We start from the raw sequence: 14009 nt of genomic DNA, 5'->3' as shown, positions 1-14009 counted from the left end.
AAAATCAATGGAGAATTATTTTGAAATATATAAAAAATGCTGGAAGGAAGATCCACGTCAGGGGGCCCACCATCTATCCATGAGGGTAGGGGGCGCGCCCTACCCCTTGGGCGCGCCCCCTACCTCGTGGGCCCCCTGACGCTCCACCAACCTCAACCTTGACTCCATATATTCACTTTCGGGGAGAAAAAACCCAGAGAGAAGGGTTCATCACGTTTTACGATACGGAGCCGCCGCCAAGCCCTAAATTCTCTCGGGAGGGCTGATCTGGAGTCCGTTCGGGGCTCCGGAGAGGGGAATCCGTCGCCATCGTCATCATCAACCTTCCTCCATCACCAATTTCATGATGCTCACCGCCATGCGTGAGTAATTCCATCATAGGCTTGCTGGACGGTGATGGCTTGGATGAGATTTATCATGTAATCGAGTTAGTTTTGTTAGGGTTTGATCCCTAGTATCCACTATGTTCTGAGATTGATGTTGCTATGACTTTGCTATGCTTAATGCTTGTCACTAGGGCCCGAGTGCCATGATTTCAGATCTGAACCTATTATGTTTAATCAATATATGAGAGTTCTTGATCCTATCTTGCAAGTCTATAGTCACCTATTATGTGTTATGATCCGTTAACCCTGAAGTGACAATAATCAGGATACTTACCGGGGATGACCGTAGTTTGAGGAGTTCATGTATTCACTATGTGTTAATGCTTTGGTCTGGTACTCTATTAAAAGGAGGCCTTAATATCCCTTAGTTTCCAATAGGACCCCGCTGCCACGGGAGGGTAGGACAAAAGATGTCATGCAAGTTCTTTTCCATAAGCACGTATGACTATATTCGGAATACATGCCTACATTACATTGATGAACTGGAGCTAGTTCTGTGTCACCCTAGGTTATGACTGTTACATGATCGATCGCATCCGGCATAATTCTCCAGCATCGATCCAATGCCTACGAGCTTTCCATATATTGTTCTTCGCTTATTTACTTTTCCGCTACTACCGTTACAATCACTACAAAACCCCAAAAATATTACTTTTGCTACCATTACTTTTGCTATCGTTACCACTACTATCATATTACTTGCTACTAAACACTTTGCTGCAGATATTAAGCTTCCAGGTGTGGTTGAATTGACAACTTAGCTGCTAATACTTGAGAATATTCTTTGGCTCCCCTTGTGTCGAATTAATAAATTTGGGTTGAATACTCTGCCCTTGAAAACTGTTGCGATCCCCTATACTTGTGGGTTATCAGTAAGCACAGGAGCCGGGCAACCCAACTATTGACCAAAGACATGATTCAGAGCCAATGCATATAGTGCTAAATTCGGGGTGCCGAACTGTTCTATAAAAGTGTTCGGACTTTTGTTGCCATGTTGTGGGGCGCTATGAAGCCCCTGGAAAATTGAAACGCACCAGAGTGTACGGGTGTTATCTGATAGAGTTACCAAAAAAGAAAAGACAAAAAGGAAGAAAAAGAAGAAAAAGTGGTAAGCTAGAGCCGTAAAATTTGGGCCGCAAACTGTTTCTATTATATAATTTCATTGGTGCATTAAAGCGCATTTATACAAGTAGTGCAATAAGCAGAAGGCTATTTACGACGCCTTAACAAAGGGAGAGCCGCGTGTGGGTCCTGAAAACAGGTAAAGGGATCGTTAAAGAAACCACCTAAAGATTCCCCAGTACGTCCATGCTTCTTGTCATCTTGGTGTTTTTATCCTTCGAAAAGAATCGATGGTCAAGCCATCAGGAAAGGCCTGTGAAAAAAGGGAAATAGTGAAAGTATGTGTGCCGGGGCGGTCGAGCCATATTGCGGATCACAAGCTGGTCATGCCTCCATCCGTGTCCATGGTACTTTTAGTGCGTAATTATGTACGCGCGGTACAATTGCCGCCACTTGGTCAGGACTGGGATGGAGGCCAAATTGCTAGTTGAGCTCTTGACGAGCCGTGCTGTCCTGCTGCAGAATGGTTCGGACTCTCTTGACAGTGTCCGGGGGATCGGCCGCCAAATTGAGGTTCTGCTTGAAAAGGCCGCCCTGTACCTCTGCCGCTAAGGCAGCGGTGTGCTCCTCGGTGCGGAGGGAGCATTCCGTGTTTCAATTAACTGTTATGACGCCGCGTGGTCCGTGCATCTTGAGTTTGAGATAAGCGTAGTGTGGCACCACGTTCAATCGAGCAAATGCGGTTCGTCCAAGCAGTGCGTGGTAGCCGCTGCAAAAGGGGACGATATTGAAGATTAACTCCTCGCTTCGGAAGTTGTCTGTAGATCTGAAGACAACCTCTAGCGTGATTGAGCCCATACAGTGGGCCTCCATGCCCGATATGACTCCTTTAAAGGTAGTCTTTGTGGGCTTGATCCGTGATGGGTTAATGCCCATTTTGCGCATTGTATCCTGATAGAGAAAGTTGAGGCTGCTGTCACCATCCATCAGGACTCGCGTCAGGTGGAACCCATCAATTATTGGTCTAGGACCAGTGCATCTGAACCGCCGTGACGAATACTAGTCGGATGATCCTGGCGATCAAAAGTGATCGGGCATGACGACCATGGATTAAATTTTGGGGCGACTGGCTCTATCGCATAGACGTCCCTGAGTGCGCGCTTGCGCTCCCTCTTGGGGATGTGGGTAGCGTATATCATGTTCACCGTTTTGACCTGGGGGGGGGGGGGGACTTCTTCTGTTCCCCTGTGTTCGGCGGCCGGGGCTCCTCGTCGTCGTCTTCGCTTTGCGATCCCTTATCCTTCCTTTCGACATTTAACTTGTTGGCCTGTTTAAAAACACAACAATCTCTATTGGTATGATTGGGTGGTTTGTCTGGGGTGACGTGAATCTGGCACGGACGATCAAGTATGCGGTCCAAGCTAGATGAGCCCGAATTGTTCTTTTTGAACGGCTTCTTCCACTGACCGGACTTAGAGCCACTGAATCCGGCATTGACCGCCGTATCCTCGGTGTTGTCATTGTTGTTTCGACGCTTGTATCTGTTGCGTCGAGACTTGTCGTTGCTATTTTTAGCTTCAGGGGTGCCGGCGTCGCTTGCATTGTTTTTGCTATGGGCCAATCAACTATCCTCGCCCTCACAAAAGCGGGTCATGAGTGCCGTGAGGGCCGCCATGGACTTTGGCTTCTCTTGGCCGAGGTGGTGGGCAAGCCATTCGTCGCGGATGCTGTGCTTAAAGGCCGCTAGGGCTTCGGCATTTGGACAGTCAACGATCTGGTTCTTTTTAGTTAAGAACCTAGTCCAGAATTTCCTGGCAGACTCTCCAGGCTGTTGAACTATATGGCTTAAGTCATCAGCGTCCGGAGGTCGAACATATGTACCTTGGAAGTTATCAAGGAAGGCTTCTTCCAAGTCCTCCCAGCTGCCGATGGAATTTTCGGGCAGGTTGTTCAACTAGTGTCGGGCTGGTCCTTTGAGTTCCAGGGGGAGGTATTTAAAGGCATGAAGGTCATCACCGCGGGCCATATGAATATAGAGAATGAAGTCTTCGATCCATACCGCGGGGTCTGTGGTTCCATCGTATGATTCTATATTCATGGGTTTGAACCCTTCGGGGAATTCATGTTCCATGACTTCGTTGATGAAGCAATGAGGGTGTGCGGTGCCTCTATATCAGGCCGTATCGCGACGTAGCTCTGATGGAGTCCGTCTGCGGCTTTCAGCCCGCGCATGACTAGGTTTGTTACGTCCAAATAGATGGCCGTCGTCGCGTGTCGGGGCACGTCCTCGCGATCCGTAGATCGATCTGGTATGTCCTGCTTTATTGTTCAGGTCCTGCCGAAGGTCATATGTATGACCACGAGCTGATTTACCTCTGCCTTTGCGATGAGGCAAGGCGGGCTGGTGCTCGGCTTGAGTTGCCTTTTTATCCCGACCACGTGGTGGTCGGTCAGCCGCATTGCGCAATGGTGGTATGTGTTCTGGCGCCTCGTCGTCGAACTGAGGTAGCAATTTGCGCTTCAGGTAGCTTTTGGCTGGGCACTTGAGGCCGTATTCTTCGGCTGCTAGGACATCGGTCCATTTATCGTTGAGCAGATCTTGGTCAGCTTGAAGCTGCTGCTACTTCTTTTTCAGGATCCTTGCAGTGGCTATTAGCTGACGCTTGAAGCGCCCCCGCTCAAGAGGTTCCTCAGGCACGATGAAATCCTCAGTGCCGAGGCTCGCCTCATCCTCAGAGAGCGGAAGATAATTACTGTCCTTCTAGTCTTCGTGTGTGGCCTGTTTACCAGGGCTAACCTGCCCATCTTCCTGTTCATCCCGTTCAGTAGCTACGTCAACGGGTCTTCGTTGTCTTTGGCACCTTCCGGAGTGTTATCTTCTCCCGTGCCGGTGTTGCGTCTTTACTGCGGCGTGACTTAGAGTGGTGCCGCTAACGCCGATGCTTTGATTGTATCTCGGGAGGTTTATCCTCAACTGGATCTTCCTTGTCATCGCCGCTATTCTCTTTTGGTGCATCCACCATGTATACATCACACGAGGAAGTGGCCGTCCATCATCCGGTGAACGGCGGGTTCTGGGCCTCTTCTTCTCCGGCATCATCGTCCATACCGTCGATGTCGTAGGAGCCGTAATCGAGCATGTCAGTTAAGTCTTCGACAGTGGCTATGTAGTGGGTGGTGGGTGGGAAGTGAAATTTTCCATCATCAGCCTCCGGCTCGAACCGGACACAATTCGGCTGTGAGCCTCTCGCTAAAGATAGTGCTCTTAACGAGTTTAGCACGTCGCCCAAAGGCGAGTGTCGGAAGATGTCCGCGGAGAAGATTTCGACGATCGATGACCGATCAAGCTCGACGTACACAGACGCACAAGGTTCAGAACCTGTAGCCGGAGACGAGTCTGTAGCTCCGGTGACATAGATGTCACTAGAAGTTAAGTATGTGTGCGGCTCCAACGCTGCTGAGTCTACAGCTTCTGCAGCGGGGTTGAGATTCCCATCTTTGGATGGCGTGATCTGCTTCGGATCTATGGCCAGAGCAGCTACAGGTACTATCTCCTGCGTATGGACCGACAATAGATTTACGTTATGTTCATCGTGGTGGTAGGGAGCGGCTGCCGTGGTCTCGAATCCGTCTAAGATCAAGTCTCCCTGGATATCTGTGACGTAGTTCAAGCTTCCAAATCTGACCTGGTGGCTAGGGGCATAGCTTTCGATCTGCTCCAGATGGCCAAGCGAGTTGGCCCGTAGTGCGAAGCCGCCGAACATGAAGATCTATCCGGGGAGGAAGACTTCCCCTTGGACAGCGTCATTGTAAGTGATCGAAGGATCCATCAAACCTCTTGACGATGGCACAGTGGAACTCTCAATGAAAGCACCAATGTCGGTGTCAAAACCGGCGGATCTCGGGTAAGGGGTCCCGAACTGTGCGTCTAGGATCGATGGTAACAGGAGACGGGGGACACAATGTTTACCCAGGTTCGGGCCCTCTCTATGGAGGTAATACCCTACTTCTTGCTTGATTGATCTAGATGAATATGAGTATTACAAGAGTTGATCTACCACGAGATCGTAATGGCTAAACCCTAAAAGTCTAGCCTGACTATGATTATGAGGATATATCTACAGACCTAGCCCTCTGGTTTATATAGACACAGGAGGGGTCTAGGGTTACATAAGGTCAGTTACAGAGAAAGGAATCTTCATATTTGGTCGCCAAGCTTTCCTTCCACGCCAAGGAGAGTCCCATCCGGACACGGGTAGAGTCTTCAATCTTTGTATCTTTACAGCCCATCAGTCTGGCCCATATCTAATAGGTCGGACACCCGAGGAACCCTTAGTCCAGGACTCCCTCAGCAACGCCCCCTCCTTCCTTCTCTTCTCTCTTCCCTTTCCTTCTCTCCTACTCCTACTACATGGAAGGGGGGGGGAATCCTACTCTCGGTGGGAGTAGGACTCCCGAGGGCGCGCCATAGTAGAGAGCCGGCCCTCCCCCTCCTCCACTCCTTTATATACGGGGGAGTGGGCCACCCCATAGACACACAAGTTGATCATTGATCTCTTAGCCATGTGCGGTGCCCCCCTCCACCATAATCCACCTCGGTCATATCGTAGCGGTGTTTAGGTGAAGCCCTGTTCCAGTAGCATCATCATCATCATCATCATCATCATCATCATCATCACGTCGTCATGCTGACGAAGCTCACCCTCGACACTCTGCTGGATCGTGAGTTCGTGGGACGTCACTGAGCCGAACGTGTGCAGATCGCGGAGGTGCCATACTTTCAGTACTAAGATCTTTCGATCGTGAAGATGTACGACTACATCAACCGCGTTGTCATAACGCTTCCTCTTACAGTCTACGAGGGTACGTAGACAATACTCTCCCCTCTCGTTGCTATGCATCACCATGATCTTGCGTGTGCGTAGGATTTTTTTTTTTGAAATTACCACATTCCCCAACAGTGGCATCCGAGCCAGGTCTATGCGTAAATGTTATATGGACGAGTAGAACACAAAGGAGTTGTGGGCGTGGGTATATACATATTGCTTGCCGCCACTAGTTGTTTCTTGATTCGGTAGTATTGTGTATGAAGCGGCCCAGACCAACATTACATGTATGCTTACGCGAGACTGGTTCTACCAACATGCTTCGCACATAGGTGGCTGGTGGGTGTCAGTTTCTCCAACTTTAGTTGAATCGGATTCAATGAACAGGGTTCTTTCTGAAAATCAAAAAGCAATCACTATACCGCGTTGTGGTTTTTGATGCGTAGGTAAGAACAGTTCTTGCTCAGCCCATAGCAGCCACATAAAACTTGCAACAACAAAGTAGAGGATGTCTAACTTATTTTTGCAGGGCATGTTGTGATGTGATATGGTCAAGACATGATGCTAAATTTTATTGTTTGAGATGATCATGTTTTTTAACACAGTTATCGGCAACTGGCAGGAGCCATATTGTTGTTGCTTTATTATATGAAATGCAATCGCCATGTAATTGCTTTACTTTATCACTAAGCAGTAACGATAGTCGTAGAAGCAATAGTTGTCAAGACGATAACGATGCTTCAATGGAGATCAAGGTGTCAAGCCGGTGACGATGGTGATCATGACGGTGCTTTGGAGATGGATGCTACCGCTTAAGCACTGCGTCGGTTTTCCCTTGAAGAGGAAAGGGTAATGCAGTAAAGTAGCGTAAGTATTTCCCTCATTTTTGAGAACCAAGGTATCTATCCAGTAGGAGACTACACGCAAGTCACCTCGCACCTGCACAAACAAATAAGAACCTTGCAACCAATGCGATAAAGGGGTTGTCAATCCCTTCACGACCACTTGCAAAAGTGAGATCTGATAGAGATAATAAGATAAATATTTTTGGTATTTTTATGACATAGATTGAAAATAAAATAGATTGGAAACTTATATGATGGAAAATAGACCCGGGGGCCATAGGTTTCACTAGTGGATTCTCTCAAGATAGCATAAGTATTACGGTGGGTAAACAAATTATTGTCGAGCAATTGATAGAAAAGTGCATAATTATGAGAATATCTAGGCATGATCATGTATATAGGCATCACGTCCGCGACAAGTAGACCAAAACGATTCTGCATCTACTACTATTACTCCACACATCGACTGCTATACAACAGGCATCTAGAGTATTAAGTTCATAAGAACAGAGTAACACATTAGGCAAGATGACATGATGTAGAGGGATAAACTCAAGCAATATGATATAAACCCCATATTTTTATCCTCGATGGCAACAATACAATACGTGCCTTGCTGCCCTTGCTGTCACTGGGAAAGGACACCGCAAGATTGAACCCAAAGCTAAGCACTTCTCCCATTGCAAGAAAGATCAATCTAGTAGCCAAACCAAACTGATAATTCGAAGAGACTTGCAAAGATAACAAATCATACATAAAAGATTTCAGAGAAGAATCAAATGTTGTTCATAGATAATCTTGATCATAAACCCACAATTCATCGGATCTCGACAAACACATCGCAAAAAGAATTACATCGAATAGATCTCCAAGAGAATTGAGGAGAACTTTGTATTGAGATCCAAAGAGAGAGGAGAAGCCATCTAGCTAATAACTATGGACCCGAAGGTGTCACGCCCCGAGACCGATGTGACAGGTGTCTCCCAGTTATTCGCCGTCGTTGCCATGTCATTTGCTTGCGTGTTGCATCTTGTCATGTCATCATGTGCATTGCATTCATCATTGCATCATGTCATCATGCCATTAATATTGCAACCGTTTCAAAACTCTTTTAAATAAATTGTATGGATCTTCGATCCATTTAAATCGAGGGAAGGATGACTTCTCTTTATAACATATTCTCCCAATATTTTAGGGAGCTATATAAATTATATTCCAATAATTTGGAATCACCCATAACACACGTGCAGATAATCCCATGCCTTTCTGCTTCAAGTTGATCTCCAAACCTTGCCGAAAATTCTTTTTTTTGAGGCTCCTCCAAAAGTCTCAACATTTTTGGACCTTCCCAAACCTCACTTCCTATTCAAGTCATTTGAATTTAAATCAAATGAGTTTGAATTTAAACTTCCGGTCTTGACCACTTCTATTTTTCCTAGTTCAAACTCATTTTTGTGAGACCGGGAAAATAGCCCCCTTGCACAAATCCTTTCCTTAACCCTCCTTTTCTTTTTTATCTCTATTACTTTTCTCTTAAAATAGAGAGGAAGAGAGAAGCCCAGCCCAGGCCGGCCTCCCTAGACCCATCCTTCCCCGCAGGCCCACCTAATCCTAACCCTAGCGCTCCCGCATCGCTACCCGTGGCCCGATTCCTCATCTCCCTGTCGTTCCCATGCGCGCCGCTCCTCCTCTTCTCGCTCTCTCCCTCACACAGCGCCGCCAACCCTTCTCATCTCCCTTGATCTGATCCCCTCACCCCCCTCCTAGCGCTGCCGCCAGGGCACCGCGCCCGACCCTACGCCACCTCGTCGCGCCGGCCGGCCACTGGAGTTATTGTCGGCTGCCACCCCACAGCTCCCTGCCTCCTGCTCCCTCCGTGATCCAGTCAAGAGGAGCTCGAACCCCAAGCCGACCCCGAGCGCTTCCTCAGAACGAGCACGCCCCTGCTCATGTCCTCCCGAGCGCAAGACAAGCAGCATCCGACCACCTGCAGGCCGACCCTGTCGCCCCTCTGTTTTCCCTTCCTTGCCTCGTTTCTCCCTCACCCCGCTACCGTGGCTACTTCGCAGATCCCAGCCATGGCCATCGGCTTGGCTCCGCCCGTAGCAGTGTGTCCCCACGACGCCCCTGCTCACCAAGTCCCTCTGCCGGAGCCCCGCGCATCGCCCTGTTTCCATCTGCTTGACGTCGGCTGCATCGAGCAGCAGCAGCTACCAGCACCATCGGGCCTCTACCTCCCCTGCCGCCTGGACAAGTTCGGCCTCCTGCAGCCCCTTTTCGTCCCTAACCGAGCAGTGCGCCTTCTCATCGCCCTGCCTCCATGTCCACTGCGTGTGCCAACGCCCATGTCCAAGTACCACGTTTTCTCTGTTGCCCCATGCACCTTTGGCTGCTGCCTCAAGGGGCCCTTTTGTCGTGATTCATTTTGGGTCGGCCAGAACGAGAACGCCAAGTACCGTCGCCGAAGACCCATGTACAACTACCATCGCCAAGACCCCGTGAACGTCTACACGACGACCGTCGAGTACCTCTTCACGAGTACGACTACCATCGCGTGGATCCGCCAAGACCGTGGAGTAAACGAACATGTACCACTACACCCGGAGTCATCAGATCCGTCAAGTCCGAAGGCCCTTAGTACCACGACAACCCCGAAGGGATTTGTATTCGTCAAGTTCGACTACAACGACTACAACGTGTACCACTACCATCGTCGAAGACCCGTGTGACACATGCATCAAGTACCTCTTCGGAAGATCCGAACGTCTACGAACCGTGTACATCGACCGTCACCGAAGACCCGTAAAGCACTAATGCCAAGTTCCCCTACCGTCGCCCTCGGAAACTTCGAATGCGTCAAGTCCTTCTCCGAGACGTGTACCACTACTTCCTCTACCCTCGCGAGAACGCCTACTTCCTCTACTTTGCACCAAACGAGAACCGTCCCTTTTGCACGATTCGAAGGTATAACCCCGAGACGACCGTCTGAGAACTTTTACATGTGTTGTTTGAGATGCACCCGTTGTCTGCATCGTGTCTGCGTTGTCACTTGCTCGGTCCTCCTCTTTTGCCGCTAACCCGTGGGAACTCGGTATCCGAGAGCACCCCACCATCCTTGCATGACACGCTTTCGTCATTTTTTCCTTTTGCACCGGTATCTCCGTGAGCTATCGGAACCGGAACATTGCCGTGGCACCGTTTCGTTATCATCACCGTGGCCTCCCTTTTGTTTTTCGCCACGATGACAAATGCCTCATATCTTATCATGTCAACTTTTCCATAAAACTTGCATCCAACTCGAATATGTCATTCGCATCATGATAATAACATTTAAATGTTTAAAATTGTTATTGCACCAAATTACTAATGTACATGAGGATTTATCGGAACTGTTGTTTGGCGTTCCGGCCTCATTTAAACTTACCTAAATAGATAATTTCTTATGCTTCCCCTCTTTCCATGTTTAACAACATTTAATATTGTTGGGTACATAAGCAAGATCGAACTAAATAAGTCACGTGTTGTTTCGTCAATATTCAACGGAGTTGCATATTGAGCTCCACTTAATTTGTAGGGTTGTTTGTGCACTTTGCCATGCCATGCCTCATTAAACTGGACATGCATCATACTTGATTGTGCATCATGCCATGATTTTGTGGTGGTTGTTTACTATGTTGTTTGCTCCTTTCCGGTATTGCTTCTTCGGGTTGGTTCCGATAACGTCGTGTTGTGAGGATTCGTTCGACTACGTCCGTTTATCTTCTTCATGGACTCGTTCTTCTTCCTGGCGGGATCTCAGGCAAGATGACCATACCCTCGAAATCACTTCTATCTTTGCTTGCTTAGTTGCTTGCTCTTTTGCTATGCCTATGCTGCGATACCTACCACTTGCTTATCGTGCCTCCTACTTGGTTGAACCAAGCCTCTAACCCACCTTGTCCTAGCAAACCGTTGTTTGGCTATGTTACCGCTTTGCACAACCCCTCTTATAGCATTGTTAGTTGCAGGTGAAGATTGAAGTTTGTTCCTTGTTGGAACATGGAGATGTTGTTCCTTGTTGGAACATGTTACTTGTTGGGATATCACAATATATCTTATTTAATTAATGCATCTATATACTTGGTAAAGGGTGGAAGGCTCGGCCTTATGCCTGGTGTTTTGTTCCACTCTTGCCGCCCTAGTTTCCGTCATATCGGTGTTATGTTCCCGGATTTTGCGTTCCTTACGCGGTTGGGTAATAATGGGAACCCCTTGATAGTTCGCCTTGAATAAAACTCCTCCAGCAATGCCCAACCTTGGTTTTACCATTTGCACTAACAACCTACCACCTTCCCTTGGGTTCTGCAGACTCAAGGGTCATCTTTATTCTAACCCCCCGGGCCAGTGCTCCTTTGAGTGTTGGTCCGAACTGAGCTGCCTGCGGGGTCACCTCGGGGAAACTTGAGGGTTGGTTTTACTCGTAGCTAGTCTCATCTGAGTGTGCCCTGAGAAAGAGATATGTGCAGCTCCTATCGGGATTTGTCGGCACATTCGGGCGGTGTTGCTGGATTTGTTTTAACTTGTCGAAGTGTCTTGTAGAACCGGGATACCGAGTCTGATCGGAACGTCTCGGGAGGAGGTCTATTCCTTCGTTGACCGTGAGAGCTTGTGATGGGCTAAGTTGGGACACCCCTGCAGGGATTTGAACTTTCGAAAGCCGTGCCCGCGGTTATGGGCAGATGGGAATTTGTTAATATCCGGTTGTAGAAAACCTGAAGTTGACCTTAATTAAAATGCATCAACCGCGTGTGTAACCATGATGGTCTCTTTCCGGCGGAGTCCGGGAAGTGAACACGGTGTTGGAGTTATGCTTGACATAGGTTGTTCTAGGATCACTTCTTGATCATAGTTTCTCGATCGTGCTTTCACTTCTCTTCTTGCTCTCATTTGCGTATGTTAGCCACCATATATGCTAGTCGCTTGCTCCAACTCCACCTCATACCTTTTACCCTTCCTATGAGCTTAAATAGTCTTGATCGCGAGGGTGTGAGATTGCTGAGTTCCCGTGACTCACAGATACTTCCAAAAACCAGCTTGCAGGTGCCGAGGATACCGTGCAGATGACGCAACCAAGCTCAAGGAGGAGCTCGATGAAGATCTTGTCCTTTGTGTTGTTTCGTTCTAGTTGATCTGTAGTGGAGCCCAGTCGGGTCGATCGGGGATCTGTGTAGCTTTTGGGGTAGTCTTCTTTTTATTTTGGTTCCGTAGTCGGACCTTGTTTGTATTTGGATGTTGTAATGCTTTATTCATGTAATTGTGTGAAGTGGCGATTGTAAGCCAACTATGTATCTCTTTCCCTTATGTATTACATGGGTTGTGTGAAGATTACCTCACTTGCGACATTGCTTTCAATGCGGTTATGCCTCTAAGTCGTGCTTCGACACGTGGGAGATATAGCCGCATCGAGGGCGTTACAAGTTGGTATCACGCGGGTATCTTGGAATCGTTCCAATGGTTTTGTGACGAGAACATTGTCTTGGTGCCTCCTGCCAGGGGTTTTGTGGCAGTGTCCCGGGGAGTTGAGCTCCGAGGTGTTGTCGTCACAATTTTATCATTGCAGTTTTGGAATACCTGAGTTTAGTTCGCCAACATCGAAAATCTCTTTTATGAAGTTCGTTGGTGAGATAACCTCGACGCCACCCAGTACTGGGGCAGGAGTTCAGGAGTATTGCCATAACTCGTATAACGGATGCTTTTCGAAGGTTGAGGTAGATGATTTGTGAAGGTTTCTTGGTTATGTGTTGAAGGATGGATACAGCTGGATGTAGGATTTGCTAGTTTTGGGTGAGATATTATGCTTCCCCTGTATCCCCAACACCTGATTGCATAACCGGAAAGTTTCGGGAGTTTCATAGGTGGGAATTCAAGTAGCTCTTAGGATACCTTTCCAACAGATGTATGATATGAAATTGGGGTTCGACGTCTAGTGGTAGGCCTATTCACGGTTGGTTTTACAGTGGTCTCGTTGTGTCTTAAAGAGTCCTTGGCTATGCCGACTCGGGGATGCTTCGTATGTCATGTGCACTGCCTTGTACATGATGGTGTTGTACGATCGAGCCCGTGTAGGCCCCACCACGAAAACTTCGGACGAAATGTAACACCCCGGATATGACTTTCCCAATTTGTACTCCAACTCTTGCCGTTTCCGGCATTAAGTTATTTTATTTTCTCGGGTTCGAGTCTTTGTCTCCGTGTGTTGTTGTCATTTTCATGCATCTCATATCATGTCATCATATGCATTGCATTTGCATACGTGTTCATCTCATGCAACTGAGCATTTTCCCCGTTGTCCGTTTTGCATTCCGGCGCTTCGTTCTCCTCCGGTGGCCATTTCTAGCTTTCTTTAGTGTGTGGGGATTAAACATTTCTGGATTGGACCGAGACTTGCCAAGCGGCCTTGGTTTACTACCGATAGACCGCCTGTCAAGTTTCGTATCATTTGGACTTCGTTTGATACTCCAACGGTTAACCGAGGGACCGAAAAGGCCTCGTGTGTGTTGCAGCCCAACACCCCTCCAATTTGGCCCAAAACCCACCTAAACCTGCTCCATCATCTAGAGCGTTCGATCACGACCGCGTGGCCGAAAACCGCACCTCATTTGGACTCTCCTAGCTCCTCCTATGCCTATATAAAGACCCCCTCCGAAATTCCCGTTCGTCTATCTCCGAAACCCTAGATCCACCCCTCACGCGCCCGGACACGTCCGGCCATTGCCGGACAAAGTCGCCGCCGCCCGCCCGCGCCTATCAGGCGCCGCCACGTGTCACCACCGCCGCCTCCCACCGCGTGGCCCGGGAGCCCAAGGCCGGCCCCCGCGGCCCGCTACCGCCCGTCGCCGCCTACCGCACCC

The sequence above is a fragment of the Triticum aestivum genome, chromosome 2A (assembly GCF_018294505.1).
Source record: "Triticum aestivum cultivar Chinese Spring chromosome 2A, IWGSC CS RefSeq v2.1, whole genome shotgun sequence".
NCBI classification, from domain to species: Eukaryota; Viridiplantae; Streptophyta; class Magnoliopsida; order Poales; family Poaceae; genus Triticum; species Triticum aestivum.
This window is presented reverse-complemented; position numbering follows the sequence as displayed.